This window comes from Oncorhynchus keta, chromosome 14 (genome assembly GCF_023373465.1).
Source record: "Oncorhynchus keta strain PuntledgeMale-10-30-2019 chromosome 14, Oket_V2, whole genome shotgun sequence".
Taxonomy (NCBI): Eukaryota; Metazoa; Chordata; class Actinopteri; order Salmoniformes; family Salmonidae; genus Oncorhynchus; species Oncorhynchus keta.
The window spans coordinates 40,536,947-40,552,142 of record NC_068434.1 but is presented as its reverse complement, the minus strand read 5'-3'; the positions used below and the strand labels follow the sequence as shown (position 1 = coordinate 40,552,142).

General features: G+C 42.8%; 1 protein-coding gene across 2 annotated transcripts in view; it reads left to right on the top strand.

The window, feature by feature from the left end:
* zmat4a (zinc finger, matrin-type 4a) overlaps nt 1-15,196 on the top strand; it is a 151,579-nt gene that overhangs the window by 73,192 nt on the left and 63,191 nt on the right. The window lies entirely within an intron of this gene.

The following is a 15,196-nucleotide window of genomic DNA, read 5'->3' as shown; positions in this document are numbered from 1 at the left end:
CAATTACCCAAATAATTGTATTTTCAGCTGTTTGAAACTTAAGAATGGGAACCATAGAAACAGAGCACATCCTAGACTTGCTTTCAATGAGAATGACAGATCTAAAACTCACATTTCTATGTGAATTTGCTCTGTTTGCCCAAAAAGTTACATATTGCAGCTTTAAGAGAATAAATACGGACAGACATTGCTTTCAGGTTTAGTTGTACCTGGTTTTTGCCTCAATTAATGACTTGTTTTGGCAAAAAATACTTTAGTTTGATGTGTAGGTCTCCAAAATAATGTTTTACGCCAATGCAATGCCAGTGGCTAGCTATGTGTGTCGTGTGTCAGTTGATGACTGTCTATTTCCATATGATTGGGCCTGTGAGTTCTTCCTTCCTTACATGGGAGTGTGGGCAGGGGAGGAGCAGAGCGGAGAACCACCAAACACAGGCTGCTGATTGGAGTAGGCATAGGTGTACTGTAGTGAACAGCCTTGACTTGAACAAGAAGTGACTGCAGTCTTATGCTTGGTTGCCTTGACTTCTTCTTCAGCAATATCCAACAGATTGCACATCTCTTAATCTGTGGTTTGGCTTGGCTTCAGAAGACAGGATGGGATGGAGATGCTATAGAGAGAGGCTATAAAGGTCCCTCCGCTCTACAAGAGAGGGATAGTGATCACAAAAAGCCCATAACACCATCCCCAATATCCTTAGATGCTTTCTCTAAACAAATCTTAACTGTCATGACAGAGAAGAAGCATGGTTGAAATACAAATGACTGAGTGAGTGACAGAGATACAAATTAGAGGTCTGCCGATTAATCGGAATGGCCGATTAATTAGGGCCGATTTCAAGTTTTCATAACAATCGGAAATCGGTATTTTTGGACACCAATTTGGCCGATTAAAAAAATATATATATATATATATTTTTTTTACACCTTTATTTAATCTTTATTTAACTAAGCAAGTCAGTTAAGAACACATTCTTATTTTCAATGACGGCCTAGGAACGGTGGGTTAACTGCCTCGTTCAGGGGCAGAACGACAGATTTTTACCTTGCCAGCTCGGGGGATTCAATCTTGCAACCTTACAGCTAACTAGTCCAACGCTCTAACCAACTGATTACATTGCACTCCACGAGGAGCCTGCCTGTTACGCGAATGCAGTCGAAGCCAAGGTAAGTTGCTAGCTAGCATTAAACTTATCTTATAAAAAACAATCAATCACAATCACTAGTTAACTACACATGGTTGATGATATTACTAGTTTATCTAGTGTGTCCTGCGTTGCATAAAATCGATGCGGTGTGTATCGTTGCTCCAATGTGTACCTAACCATAAACATCAATGCCTTTCTTAAAATCAATACACAGAAGTACATATTTTTAAACCTGCATATTTAGCTAAAAGAAATCCAGGTTAGCAGGCAATATTAACCAGGAGAAATTGTTTCACTTCTCTTGCGTTCATTGCACGCAGAGTCAGTGTATATGCAACAGTTTGGGCCGCCTAATTTTCCAGAATGTTTACGTAATTATTTCATAACATTGAAGGCTGTGCAATGTAACAGGAATATTTAGACTTATGGATGCCACCCGTTAGATGAAACACGGAACGGTTCCGTATTTCACTGAAAGAATAAACGTCTTGTTTTCGAGATGATAGTTTCCGGATTCGACCATATTAATGACCTATGGCTCATATTTCTGTGTGTTATTATGTTATAACTAAGTCTATGATTGGATAGAGCAGTCTGACTGAGCGGTGGTAGGCAGCAGCAGGCTCGTAAGCATTCATTCAAACAGCACTTTCGTGCATTTCTCCAGCAGCTCTTCGCAAGCACAGCGCTGTTTATGACTTCAAGCCTATCAACTCCAGAGATTAGGCTGGTGTAACTGATGTGAAATTGCTAGCTAGTTAGCGGGGTGCGAGTTAATAGCATTTCAAACGTCACTCCCTCTGAGACTTGGAGTAGTTATTCCCCTTGCTCGGCATGGGTAATGCTGCTTCGAGGGTGGCTGTTGTCGATGTGTTCCTGGTTTGAGCTCAGGTAGGAAGGAGCGAGGAGAGGGACGGAAGCTATACTGTTACACTGGCAATACTAAAGTGCCTATAAGATCATCCAATAGTCAAAGGTTAATGAAATACAAATGGTATAGAGAGAAATAGTGCTATAATTCTTATAATAACTACAACCTAAAACTTCTTACCTGGGAATATTGATGACTCATGTTAAAAGGAACCACCAGCTTTCATATGTTCTCATGTTCTGCGCAAGGAACTTAAACGTTAGCTTTCTTACATGGCACATATTGCACTTTTACTTTCTTCTCCAACACCAAATTGAACATGTTTCATAATTTATTTGAGGCTAAATTTATTTTATTGATGTATTATATTATGTTAAAATAAGTGTTCATTCAGTATTGTTGTAATTGTCATTATTACAAATAAATAAAAAGAATTCCGATTAATCGGTATCTGCTTTTTTTTGGGGGCCTCCAATAATCGGTATCGGCGTTGAAAAATCATAATCGGTCGACCTCTAATACAAATGACTGAGTGAGTGACATTCAAAGTGTCTTTGCTTAGTGCTCTTGCCTATGCTGTTTTCATGTCACCCTTAGATGTCCCAGTTTCCTATAGCCAGGCTGTTTTGATGTGAAACTGCTTTGTTTTCTTATAGGTGGGCTAGAAGTCAACAGAACCTCATGTACGAATGGTTATCTCTTAGTGGTTGTGTCAAACGTCTGTTTGATTTCCATTTTCATGTGCCGCATTAGCCTGGTGGTCCAGTTTGTTTGTGCTTTAGCCAACTTCTCGCTGTGTTCATTCATTTTGCTGCCAAACATGTATGGAGACAACGATAGGAAGAGCTGGCTAAAGGTTAGTCTACATGACGGGACCAGGCTGGCTAAGGACAGAGAGAGAGAGCTGGAGACATACTTCTCCAGAAGGCTGTTGATACTGACTTCTGAGATCTGTAACCCAGTGAGGGTTGGATGTGATATCAGTAGCTGGATGTTGGCCGGGTTTGCTTTCACTCCTCACGCACGAGTGGTCATGGAACACTGTGAGCGCCGTGGAAATGGCTTGCTGGGGTGTCAGCGCTGAGACTGACCACAGTAAGAATTATACATGAGAACAGAGATAACACTAGGTGAAGTGTGTTGAAGCTGTGGATGGATGGATGATACCCCTGAAGGTTTGTTAGAAAGGAAAGTTGAGCAAATGAGAACATGCACAGATCACATCAAATACAATGATTTTTGGGTCATATTTCTCCAGGTTTCTCAAGTTGAGATGAAACGAGAAGGTAATGATTTCAGATGTTTTTTTTTGTGAAAGAGACATTCAAATGAAAGGAAAACGTTGCGCTTCTCCTTGGCCTTGCAGACATCAGCTTATAGTAATCCCCTTTACAAGGTGAAACAACAAGAAACTCATTGTTTCATTCTTCTTTTCTGAAGTGCTTCCAGCGTTCCTCTTCTGAATGTGTATTGAGCTGCTGCTTGGGGAGTGTTGAATTTCAATGGCTGGGCCATGATGGTGTGGCAGCAGCCAATACTGACAGGTTGTGATTCACAAATACCCCGCCTCACAGTACCAATGGAGTCGGAAAGAATAATAGGTGCTACCCCAGAGGTACATCTTAGGATAATGAACCATTTCAAACATACCGCCAGAGCTATGGAAGCCTGAAAATGGCTGCACGGCTCAATTTCACAGCATGCCAATGTGTGTGAGAGAGAGAAGATGGTGCCCTGTGTTCTCTCCTCACCTATTATGAGGCTGAAAAAAATACTACATAAGGCTGCTTTCTCCTATCTTCACAGCGAAACAGCATTTCCCATTTCTATTCCATGGCAATTTGAATAATCAATTTGATATTGTTCATGCTGTTTGGGTCACTTTTTAGATCCCTTTGGAGAACAGAAATATGAGAATATGACAAAAGGTTCAAGTGTACTGTTTGAGTAAAACACACCATTCCATTTAGTGCAGCCCTACTATTTGGTGTGCTCTTTATGGAGATACTACAACAATTACAATGGGTCCTTGATCTATCAGTATGATCCATTTGTGTTTTTCTCAGTACACTGTTAACCTTTCTGCGCACAGAAGCAGAACAGCATATGGTGATCGCTACATAAATAGTCATATTAAACATTCACGAAAATACAAGTGTCTCACGTGTTTCGAAAGTGTAGAATCTTGCTAATCCAACTGCGTTGTCAGATTTAAAAAAGGATTTACTGAGAAAGAATATGATGCGATTATCTGAGGATCGAGCCCCATAAAAAAAAACTATTTCAACCAGCACAGGCGTAACAAAATCACAAACTGCAATAAATAAATGGTTTACCTTTGACAATCTTCCTCTGTTTGCAATCCCAATCCTCATTGTTACACATTGAATGGTCTTTTGTTTGATCAAATAATTTTTTATAGCCTAACACAAAACATTTTGTGAACCGCTTGTGTCGTGAATTCCGTCTCATTCCATTTTCACTTACTGTAATTTAATTACATTATCAGAGCAGGTACTTTCACAGTAGTTAACTGTTGATAACAATAACTTACTGTATAAGCAACAGTAATCCGTTACAGTGAATATTTTCACTCAGCTCAAGAATTCTCAATTAAATATTCAAACACCCAAGCACTATAGTAATAATCACCAGCCAAGGCTTTCTCAGTATAATACAGTTTTATGATGATGAGAGGTGATGTGTGTTTATTTGTGAGGGCTAATCTCATTCCCACATTAATTATAAATTGTCCATTTGGGTGCTATTGCTACTGAAATACCGTCATCGTTACCAATGAAAGTGTTATTGTGAGGGGCTGAGGTTGAACCCAGGTGCAGAGAATGGACCAGATGAGGAATCAATGATTTGGGATTAACGTGAATACTTTACTTGAAAACGAGAATATAATGATAACAGTGATACTGGAAAAAACAACAATTACTAGGACTGGAAAACTCACTCTGTGGGGACGAACACAGGGAACCAAAATCATGCTACTGCAAAGGGAAACAGAAAACACACCTCTCTCAAAGGGACACACCTGAGTGTCATTAATGTTTCTGACGCTCTCTGCCGCCCTCTGTTGACAGGTGGAACCATGACAGTACCCCCCCTTGTAGGAGCGGCTCCAGCCGCAGAGCCAGAGCGACCACCACATAGTTGGTTGTTGTCCCGAGCAAGTCCCGGATCCAGAATGTCCCTGCAGGCACCCACTCCCGCTTACTCGGGACCGTAGCCCTCCCAGTCCACCAGGCACTGCAGGATGCCTTGGACCCGACAAGCCTCCAACGGACGCTGAACAGTGTAGGCCAGGCAGCCATCCACAAGTCAAGAGGGTGGAGGGGCAGGTGTGGGCGGGGAGAAGGGACTGGTCATTACCAGCTTGAGACGGGAGACATGGAAGGATGGACAGACCCTCATAGACCTGGAAAGCTGGAGATGATAGGTAATGGGGTTGATGCTCCTCAGGATCTTTAATGGTCCTATGTAGTGAGGAGCGAGCTTCCGCGAGTCCACCTTTAAGGGAAGATCACGGGTGGACAGCCATACCCATTGACGCGGTCGGAGGAGCTAAAGAGGGCTTTGTGACGGTTTACCTGGTGTTGGTGTCGGGCAGAGGAGCAGAGCAAGGAGGATCACGTGAGTGTGATTCATGTGCTGCGACATCGTCGAATGAACGCCTCGGCTGATGGTACCCCTACTTTGGCCTCTTGTTCAGGAAGCGTACCCGAACTGACACTCGAACGGCTACAGTCCAGTGGACAAGTTTGGCAGTGTGTTATGAGCATATTCCACCCAGACGAGGAACTTTCTCCATCCTTCCAATACCATGAGATGAACTGGGGCCCATGATCTGAGACAATGTCCTGAGGAAGTCCGTGATCATGAGATCAGCTGTCTCCTTCGCTGAGGGCAACTTGGGTAAGGTGATGAAATGGCCTGCGTTGGAGAACTAATCGACGACCACCAAGATAGTGGTAAGCCCATGGATGGAGGTAACTCTGTGATAAAGTCTACAGACAGGTGGGACCAGGGCCGGCTGGGGATGGGCGGAGGTTGGAGCAACCCAGCCAGTCTCTGTCGTAATGACTTGCTTTGGATCTCACATGTTGGTGGCCCAACATCCTCAATCATGTTGGGCCACCAGAATTTCCCCCTCAGGAACTCCAGTGTCCGATTAACCCCTGGATGCCTAGTTCATTTAGACGAGTCTCCCCTATTGAAGTACTCGAGAACGGGCTGATGGCAGAACGTAAAGTCTGTTAGTGGGTCTCCTGCTGGGGTCAGGTTCTTGGGTCTGGGCTAGAGGTCGACCGATTATGATTTTTCAACGCCGATAAGGATTATTGGAGGACCAAAAAAGCCGATACCGATTAATCAGACTATTTTTAAAAAATGTATTTATTTTTAATAATGACAATTACAACAATACTGAAAGAACACTTATTTTAACTTAATATAATACATCAATAAAATCAATTTAGCCTCAAGTAAATAATGAAACATTCAATTTGGTTTAAATAATGCAAAAACAAAGTGTTGGAGAAGAAAGTAAAAGTGCAATATCAGTGCAAAAAAAGTGCGATACGAAAAAGTGCAATAAGAAAGCTAATGTCTAAGTTCCTTGCTCAGAACATGAGAACATATGAAAGCTGGTGGTTCCTTTTAACATGAGTCTTTAATATTCCCAGGTAAGAAGTTTTAGGTTGTAGTTATTATAGGAATTATAGGACTATTCCCCTCTATACCATTTGTATTTCATTAACATTTGACTATTGGATGTTCTTATAGGCACTTTCGTATTGCCAGTGTAACAGTATAGCTTCCGTCCCTCTCCCCGCTCTTCCCTGGGCTCGAACCAGCAACACAATGACAATTAGTGTGCGCTAACTAGCTAGCCATTTCACTTCGGTTACATTAGCCTCATCTCGGGAGTTGATAGGCTTGAAGTCATAAACAGCGCAGTTGTAACGGTTTTCTAGGTGTGGTGAAGGAGAGTTGGACCAAAACGCAGCGTGTAGATTGCGATCCATGTTTAATGAAACAAACGTAAACACGAATAAACACAAACACTACAAAACCATAAACGTAACGAAAACCGAAACAGCCTATACTTGTCAACTAACACAGCGACAGGAACAAAGACACTAAGGACAATCACCCACAAACCAACCAAAGAATATGGCTGCCTAAATATGGTTCCCAATCAGAGACAACGATAAACACCTGCCTCTGATTGAGAACCACTCCAGACAGCCATAGACTTTGCTAGATCACCCCACTAGCTACAATCCCAATACATACCAAAACCCCAAGACAAAACACACCACAATACAAAAACCCCATGCCACACCCTGGCCTGACCCAAACATGAAGATAAACATAAAATACTTCGACCAGGGCGTGACAGCAGTGCTTGACGCACAACGAAGAGCTGCTGGCAAAATGCACAAAAGTGCTGTTTGAATGAATGTTTACGCGCCTGCTTCTGCCTACCACCGCTCAGTCAGATACTTAGATACTTGTATGCTTGTATGCTCAGTCAGATTATATGCCACGCAGGACACGCTAGATAATATCTAGTAATATCATCAACCATGTGTAGTTAACTAGCGATTATGATTGATAGTTTTTTATGAGATAAGTTTAATGATAGCTAGCAACTTACCTTGGCTTATTGCATTCGTGTAACAGGCAGTCTCCTTGTGGAGTGCAACGAGAGAGAGGCAGGTCGTTATTGCGTTGGACTAGTTAACTGTAAGGTTGCAAGATTGGATCACCTGAGCTGACAAGGTGAAAATATGTCGTTCTGCCCCTGAACAAGGCAGTTAACCCACGTTCCTAGGCCGTCATTAGGGAATAAGAATGTGTTCTTAACGGACTTGCCGAGTTAAATAAATGTATAAGAATGTAAAAAATTACATTATTTAAAAAAACATTTAATCGGCAAATCGGCGCCCAAAAATACCAATTTCAGATTGTTATGAAAACTTGAAATCGGCCCTAATTAATTGGCCATTCCGAATAATCGGTCGACCTCTAGTCTGGGCTTGTTGAACCGTGGTCTCAATACTCCATATCACAGGGGCCACAATGCGTGATGATGGGCTCGGGGTCTCTCTTCATGTTAGAGACATCATGTTGGCGGGACAGGTCGATAGGCTAGTGTGAAATTGAACCTGCTAAAAAACAGAGCCCACCTAGCTTGGCAACCGTTCAACCTCTTGGCTTCTTGAATGGAGACCAAGTCCGAAATCTTTGGAGGGAGCTGAAAGTCCGTATTGCCCAGCGATAGCCCCGAAACCTGAAGGATATGGAGAAGGTCTGTATGGAGGAGTGGGCCAAAATCCCTGCTGCAGTGTGTGCAAACCTGGTCAAGAACTACAGGAAACGTATTATCTCTGTAATTGCAAACAAAGGTTTCTGTACCAAATATTAAGTTCTGATTTTCTGATGTATCAAATACTTATGTCATGCAATATAATCATACAGTGTGATTTTCTGGATGTTTGTTTTAGATTCCGTCTCTCACAGTTGAAGTGTACCTATGATAAAAATTACGGACCTCTACATGCTTTGTAAGTAGGAAAACCTGCAAAATCGGTAGTGTATCAAATACTTGTTCTCCCCACTGTATGTAGCGCTAGCCAGGGGTACCCTAGGATAAGGCGTTCTCGGGAGCAGATATCAACAGAAAATTAAGAGTCTCTGAGTGGTTCACCCCAACCTGCAGTAGAATGGGCTTAGTCTGATATTCCACCTCGCCAGAACCATGGGCTCGAGTCTGCAGCGGGATGGGACAATTCATGCAATGGATTTGTAGTTATTTTGCGACGTCTTGATCAATGAAATGATCCGCTGTCCAAGAATACTTGAATCTGATGCTGACGGTTGTCCGAGTGGAGGGTTGCAGATAGTGACAGACAGTGACTGGGTAGCTGGGGTGAATCTGCACACCTCGTCAGGGTCTGGGGTCTCCCCTTGTCCTGGTGAGCCCTGGCGGTTCCCGTCAACTCTAGGCATGCAGCACAGAGATGACTAAGACCTCCGCAGTGGAGGCAACAGCCTTTGCACATGCGCCTGTCACGTCGCTGTGGGCTCAGACGTGTGCATTCCAACTGCAAGGGTTCCTCCATGCTGAGCTCTGTGGGCTTGGGGTGTTCAGGAAACCGGGATGCTGGAGTGGTGTCAAAGACCGCTATCTCACCCATTCTCGGATGCGGTTGTCAAACCTGATTGCCAGCGTTATTAGGGACTCGAGGTCCTCTCCCAGTTCTCGAGCTGCCAGTTCATCCGTGATGGAGTTAGACAGACCCTGGTGGAAAGTGGTTACCAGTGCCTCAGTATTCCACCCACTCTCGGCGGCGAGGGTGCTAAAACTCAATGGCAAAGTCAGCCACTAGCCTGGCACCCTGGCGGAGTCTAAATAGTCGGCTTGCTGCTTCTCGTCTGCCGACTGGGTGGTCAAAGACTCGAAGCAGCTCGGCAGTGAAGGCTATTATGGAGCTGCAGGATGGTGGCTGCTGTTCCCACACAGCCGTTGCCCATGCCAGGGCCCTGCCCGAGAGCAGAGAGATGATGTAGGCGATCATGGCCCGGTCGGTGTGGAACGAGGAGGACTGTAACTCGAACACCAGAGAGCACTAAGTGAGGAAACTCTTGCATCCACCTGGGTGGTCGTCATTCCGTTCGGGGGCTGGGATCTTGGGTTCCCGGTGCAGGGGCCCTGTATGAACTACGGCGCTGCCTGTAGCAATAGGCGATGAAACTGGTGCATTGTCTCCTCCTCGGTTGGGAGCGTGCTGTGGTTGGAGGGAATCGGAAACAGAAAACACCTCTCTTAAAGGGAAATCATAATTAGTAATAAGGCACACCTGAGTGTCATTAATGTCTCTAGGACGGTCTCTGTTGTCCCTTGGGGACGGATGGAACCATGACAGTTATGATAATGCTTCCCAAATGGCTCCCTATTCCCAATTTAGTGCACTACTTTTGGTCAGGGCCTACAGGGCTCTAGTCAAATGTAATGCACAATATTGGGAATAGGGAGCCATTTGGAATGCAGAGTAACTTTCTAAAACAGTCATAAGTAATTTTCATTAAGACTCATGCAGCATATTATGGCTAATTAATTAAACTAGCTGACTTTTCAGTAAGAGTCAGTACTCAGTACAATGCAGCTTGCAAGCTCAGATCTCAAAAATCAGAGCTGCCAATCACTTAAAGTCATTCCATCTACTTGGCCATCCATGGTGTGAAGACAAGATGACGCTAGCTGTGTTTATAATTGCTTTACACTCAGAATAGCCTGGATGAAGATGAAACCCGCTGTTCATTCCTTAATCCCTGATGATGTGAGAAAGGCTGCTGCTACTGGTTACCTGTTTCAAATAAAAGTGCACAAGATGATAAATGTCACCTCTCATTTTGCAAAATACATTTTAATTGCCCTATGTGAATATTATTTAAATAGAATAGGGCAACAGTGTCTGTATTGTGTGGCCACAATGTGCTTTGTTCTCAACATTTCACTGATACTCCTCTCATTGAGGTCTTTAAACATATGCAGGTGGAATAAAGTACAGTTCAAGTTTTGTCTGTTTTTGGGGGGTATGAGAGAGACGAGAGAGAGCAGCAGTGATTACAATGTCTGGACCACTCAGTGCCTCCCTGCATGGCCTCAGCTGACAGCAATAGAATGCATTGACCCAGTCTATATTAGGACCAACTTTTTGTCGGTTACTCTTGCACTTGCTGTCCTACTTCCCCCCTATGTGCCCGGAGGTAGATCCGCCAGAGTCATTTGTGGCTTTGTCCGAAATAGCACCTTATTCCCTATTTCAACTGGCGGACCGCAGACCGGATCGGTCAGGCTTCGACCCATGGTTTCATATAAACACACATAAGACATGGAAGAATGTGTAGAATTGCAGGAAATTAGCTTAAAATATGCTAAATGTTCTCTCCGCCAACAAGAGGGGTGTGAACAGTTTGGGGTCACATAGGTTGCAAGGTGAAGGTTTGTTACTACGCTATCCGGACCTTTGCCACCTAGGAAATTTGTGTGTATGGATCTGCTCAAATAGTACTTGAGTACCCATGCCCTATATAAGCTGTTTAGTGTTCTATAAAGGGAATTGGGTGCTATTTGGAACACAGACAGAATATTGAGTGTTCCTTGGCCTACAGAATTATCCCCAGCATCATATCAGCTACTGTATGCAGACCTACAGAGTCTCCAGGAGCATGCATGCACACACGCAAGCACACGCACACTCTCTGCTGGAAATCAATGGGAACCTAGACACAGTCTGGTTCATTGGACAATGAAACCTGTTGTGGTGACTTTGATGCAGCAGCACTGGAGAAAAGAAACACAATTGCTGCAGCATGATGGTTCAATGCAGTAATGCGTAATACTGTATCTCTTCTTTTTTTGAAGCGCAAGGATATGCTGCTGCTTCGCTTAAACTGCGATGAAAATGTGCAGCTATGGAGTTGAGAGCAAAGATAATATATTGTCTGCAAGCCAAAAATATTATTTTATTATGCCTCACATGAATGGGAATGGAGCACTCTGTCTTTCTGCTGAAATGCAATGTCTCATTTTTTCTCATTTTATCTCGTTATTTATTTTTCTCTCCCTCTCTTTCTCATCAACTAATGCTGTGCATTAACCAAAATGTCAGTTCATTTTTGTTTTGTAAATAACTAATTCACCAACAAGTTAAATTATTTGAATTCCCTTTAGTAAAAAAAAATTATGTGCACTCAACACCCCGTTTGTGCCATTTCCCTAGATAGATTTCTCTCTGGGACATGTTGTCCAACTCATCATAGTTACATGCAGAAAACGTGGTAATTAACTACAATGACTAGAGTCCATTGCGCCTACAGCTGCCTGTTCTCATTGGCCATGTTCGAGAGGATTAAAACCGCAATGCATCATGGGTAAATTGTGACTGACTGACTGATCTACAAATAATTAGTTGTTATTTATGTTGAAAGGTGATTTGTAGATCAGTCAGTCACTTGGAATAAAATAAGTAAAATCAAATCAAATAAAAAAATATACACAACGACTTAAATTTTTCCTTAAAGTAAAGTAATGTGAATAAGGGATGGTTTATTAGTAAGTGATATGCAGTACTGGGCAGTCCCTACCATCATTGGGGTTTTATTAATAGAAAAGTAGACATCATATATGATACTAAAAGTATGTAATATACATAACATGAATATTGTGTTTAAGTAAAATAATGTGAATAAATGATGGTTAGATTCTAATGGTAATAGTAACAGACAGTCACTACCATCAATTGTTTTATTCTGTGTTGCTACAGCGTTGAACCCACATAAAGCATTTATTTTTGAAAGAAAATCAAAACCGAAACTATAAATCGTTCATTGCTGAGCTTTACACACGTTCTCGCCGCCTATATGTAATGGTTTCATAAGAAGCATTTATTGCTCTGCTACATTAATTACTTATATGTGAATGCAAATGCTAAGCCTAACCCTTCCTGTAACTGTTGGTTTCATATGTAAATGCCAATCAATCAGTCAATCAAATGTATTTATAAAGCCCTTCTTACATCAGCTGATGTCACAAAGTGCTGTACAGAAACCCAGCCTAAAACACCAAACAGCAAGCAATGCAGTTGTAGAAGCACGGTGGCTTGGAAAAACTCCCTAGAAAGGCCAAAACCTAGGAAGAAACCTAGAGAGGAACCAGGCTGTGCCAGGTGGAGATGCTAAGCCTATCTATCCTAAGCCCATATATAAATGTAGATGCTAAGCCTATCCATTTCTATAACTATTGGTTTCATATGTAAATGTAGATGCTAAGCTTAACCCTTCCTATAACTATTGGTTTCATATGTAGATGGTAAGCCTATCCATTTCTATAACAATTGGTTTCATATGTAGATGCTAAGCCTATCCCTTTCTATAACTATTGGTTTCATATGTAAATGCAGATGCTAAGCCTAACCCTTCCTATAACTATTGGTTTCATATGTAAATGCAGATGCTAAGCCTATCCCTTCCTATAACTATTGGTTTCATATGTAAATGCAGATGCTAAGCCTATCCCTTCCTATAACTATTGGTTTCATATGTAAATGCAGATGCTAAGCCTATCCCTTCCTATAACTATTGGTTTCATATGTAAATGCAGATGGTAATGCTTCCCTTTTGACAGATGATTCTACCTAATGACTAAGTATTAACACCATGCAACCTGGCTGGCAGCACAGAAACAGTGTGCAGTTACCTCAGCGTTAATTAGATTCTCTGCAATTACCCACTCTCATTTATCTTGTATTAATTAACCATGAAATGATGATTGGCTCAGATTTTATGAAGGTTCATTTCCTGTTATATTTTGGTCTCATTTTCCCATTTATTTTCATTATTTATGGTATGAGGTATGAAATGATAAGAGAGCCTGCTCTGCATTAACTGTTCGGGTGAGCTAGGTAAGGGAAATGTGTGTGTGTGTGTGTGTGCGTGCATACTTGTGTGTGCGCGTCTGTGTGTGCATGCGTACGTGCGTGCGTGTGTGCCTGTCCGAGAGAGAGAAGCACTCAAGGACATGCTAAGGGCAGGAGGAGGCAGGGGTGCTGTGTATAAGTGTGTGTGTCATTGAGTGACTCACAGTGCAGTATCCAGGATGCCTCTCTCTCTCTCCACTCAGGCTGCTCTCCTATCAGCACTCAGTCTGTTGGAGTGGTAGTAGTCTGCCATTTTTACTCACCCCTATTATCCAGACAGAAAGTAAGGATCTAGCCCAGATTAGCAGTTATGTCTCTGAGAAGGTGTAGGCAGCAGACCCTATATGTAGGCAGAAGACCCTAGGTGTAGACAGCAAGCCCTAGGTGTAGACAGTAGACGCTAGGTGTAGACAGTAGACCCTAGGTGTAGACAGTAGACGCTAGGTGTAGACAGTAGACCCTAGGTGTAGACAGCAGACCCTAGGTGTAGACAGCAGACCCTAGGTGTAGGCAGAAGACCCTAGGTGTAGACAGCAGACCCTAGGTGTAGAAAGCAGACCCTAGGTGTAGACAGCAGACCCTAGGTGTAGGCTGCAGTTCCCAGGTGTAGACAGTAGACCCTGGGTGTAGGCAGCAGTTCCTAGGTGTAAACAGCAAACCCTAGGTGTAGGCAGCAGACCCTAGGTGTAGATGACATTTGCATCCAAAATGACACCCGATTCCCTTTATGGTGCACTTATTCGGACCAGAGCCCTGGTCAAAATTTGGGACACATCCACATACTGTCTCCTGCAAGCCAGCAGACCTTAGGCCTAGCCTAGGCTTTCGACATCAGGAATCTTATCTGGCTATCTATAGAGGAGAACTGGAGATGTCTGTTGATGTCATGTAATGTGTGACTATGCCTTAATGCACAGCATTGTGTCACCGTGTGCTGTAGCCAGATCACTACCCACTATCTCCACTGGGAGATTGAAGTGGAGGAGAATACATGCAAACAAGCGTTGCATTTTAGTCATAGATGAGCTCATCCATCATATGGCTCTTTAAAATTCCTTTCAGTGCAGTGATGTGAATGTACTATATGAGGGATTCCAAGAACACAGGATGAGATGTTACTATCCTTTGTGCAAGCACTTCCAAGAGTTAATGAACAGTGAGCGTGGTCAAATTTGGGGAGCGCATCGTCAGTAGTGTACCTTTGGTTCCTAGGGTGTTTCGGCCTTTCACACTATACACCCTCCCCAAAGGCGGCCAGCGACAGGGTGATCAATCCTACGCTTGCGTCCCATTCCCAATTAGTCATAGGAGTTGCCTTGTTGTTGAAATGTATATGAGTAATGCTTTGTGTCTAAAAATGTAAACTGCTTGATTCCAGCCAGCAAAAAAAAAAAAGTTAAATATGTTTGTGACTGTTGAATTGTGAAAATAATACACCACAATACAATGAGCTGAAGTCAACTTAAAAAGGAATAATTTTGGTCTGAAGTTGTAATAGTTTTTAATCAGTCTGCCAATGACCCTGCCTGGTGGGGTCGTTTCCTGGTAGAAATGGCTGTGTCTGTCTCCTGGCAGCCAGGTGCATTTAGCTCTCTCATCCTCTCTTTATCTCTCTCGTTCTCACTCTATCCCTTTCACTCTCTTTCTCAATATATCTCTTTCTTCACCTCTCTCTCTCT